The sequence below is a fragment of the Oryzias melastigma genome, unplaced genomic scaffold (assembly GCF_002922805.2).
Source record: "Oryzias melastigma strain HK-1 unplaced genomic scaffold, ASM292280v2 sc02328, whole genome shotgun sequence".
NCBI lineage: Eukaryota > Metazoa > Chordata > Actinopteri > Beloniformes > Adrianichthyidae > Oryzias > Oryzias melastigma.
In genome coordinates, this window is record NW_023418902.1 from 18565 (window position 1) to 20843 (window position 2279).

The 2279-nt window shown below is 33.3% G+C and overlaps 1 long non-coding RNA gene across 1 annotated transcript; it reads right to left on the reverse strand.

Moving 5' to 3' along the window:
* Positions 1-689: 689 nt before the first annotated feature.
* On the reverse strand, positions 690-971 carry LOC112141905. Its single transcript, XR_002918486.2, has 2 exons — positions 913-971; positions 690-845 (listed from the first exon to the last, which is right to left on the reverse strand). It is a non-coding gene; the product is annotated as an uncharacterized LOC112141905 (long non-coding RNA).
* Between the last annotated feature and the right edge of the window lie 1308 nt (positions 972-2279).

Below are 2279 nucleotides of genomic sequence, written 5' to 3' on the forward strand. Positions count from 1 at the left end.
TTTTAATAAATCGGGCGTATTTGTCGATAAATCTCAGCTTCAGGGTTTTATTTATTAAATCCTTTTTTTTCTTCTGTTCGTTATTGTAATCTTATGCTTTTTCCCTCTGAACATTAATCTACATTTTAAGAGCTCAATTTAACATGAAATATTGGATCAAAAATATCTAAATTTATGTTAATTCTGAAGAATCTTCTGTTTTTGTGTTTTTAGCCGATTTAATAATAATATTAACTGTCAGTCAAAGGCACAACCGATTTTGACCTTTTCTGTCAACTTTTGCTACTTCTGACTAAAGTGATCATGGTAAACTGCTTTTACTTTGGGAAAACGACTTTTGAAATGAAAAATATCTTGAAGTTAACAATAGAAGAATGTTTCTCAGTGGAATGATATAAATCAAATTTTTTCTCCTCTGCAGAAATATTCGGTAGTTCTCAAAATGATAAGAAGACTTTATAAGGAAATGTGGGAAATCTGAAAATATATATATATATATATATATATATATCAATAAAGTAATACAAAGTCCAAGATCAGATATGTGTAATATGTTTATTAGGATCCTAGTATCTGTCAGACAGCGGATATCTATAGTATCTGTCAGATCCATTGTAATTCACCAAATGATAAAAAGAACTAAAAAGGAAAATCTGTCAAATCTCATTGAAGGAATAAAAAGGACAAGATCAGATCTGTATATCAGATTTATTAGGGGAATTTTGTACTTGGAACAATTTTTTTGTTGATTTCATTTCATTCTCACTTCTTAAATTTAACATGATAAATGATTGAAATTTCAAAGAAAAGGAATTTCTTCTTGCAATCTGGAGCAACAACAGGATCTGCAAAACAGAATAAAAGGTGTTATCATTCTGTGGATGCATTTGTTTCTTTGCTTGTTTGTTTTACCTCCACATCACTGTCACTCAGTTGAATTAGTGTTTCTGAGGAGAAAGAGTTTCATTAAGTTAAAAGCCTGAGAACTGGTTAACGTGGCATCAAAAGCAAATTTTTTTTTAAAAGGAAATAAAGTTCTTCAATGAAAAGAAAAAACTTACAAAGGCAAGTGTAGGAGGCCTCCAGATACTTGTATGTGCCTGAACAGGTTCTCATGGTTCAAAAATAATTAGCTCTGTTTTGATTTTAGTTAGATTTATAAACGTCTGACCAAGAAGCACCACAAATATTTAAAAATATATATTTTTTTTGTTTTTTATTGCTGACATTACACTACCTACCACTAGATTTGCTCCATCGAGATGATCCTGTGACAGGAAGTCTTATTTTGAAAGGAAGGCTTGCGACCCTCTGTTAAGTTTTATCCTGTTTCATATTTGGGCAAAAACAAATAAATCTGTCATAGAGCAACCTGTTGCTACCCTCTCCAGCCACCAGAGGAAGCACTCACCAGAGTTTTGACTTTACCACCTGCCTTCACCTGGACTCATCATCGTCAACTGTTTTCCATCACCTCATCACCACCTCAGTATATAGTCTTGCTCCACATGTCACATTTGTAAAGGGTGTGTATAGGTGGGGTGAGCAAAACCATGGCTTGTGTCCATGAAAACTTTGGCAACACCTTTGGTTTGTATATCAATTATTAGTCCAAACTTTAAATTTTTTCAATATCTAATTATTCAATAGGCCAAATAAAGATGAAGCTGAAAAGCTGATGTTTACTCGTCTATACAAGATTTTTAAACACATTCAGAACATACATTTTTATGTGCAACAATTACATAGGTTACTTTTCAGAGAAGGGTTGTTACAACAAAATATAAATATCTTTTATTTTGTTTTGTTTTTTGTTATAATTACTAGACGTAAGACAAAGTGTGCAGATTTTTGGTCCAAGGGAATTTAAATTGCCTTTCTTTTTTTAAAGGAGACTTTTTTGGGGGGGGGGCATTACAGATAAATTTAGGTCATTACATCTTAACAAATCAGAAATACTTCTGTCTTCAAACTTCTTTATCTTTTGTCTCTGTCATCTGTTCCATGTACCATGAACATTGGATAAGAATTCCCTCCGTACAAGACGGAGGGAATGACACCAGAACTGTTTCTTTTTTGGTGATGTGTGCCAAGTTCAGACTTAAAAAATGACAAATGAAGGAATGTGATAAATACAAACTAAATGACTAATCATCAGTACNCTTTCTTTGATCAAATCAAGCATGTCTCGATAGCACGTTGTGCTCACGAGCGCCCAGAGATGTTGACTGCAAGTGGTTCTGTCTTGACGCCCATAGAAGGAGGACTGCACGGTGATC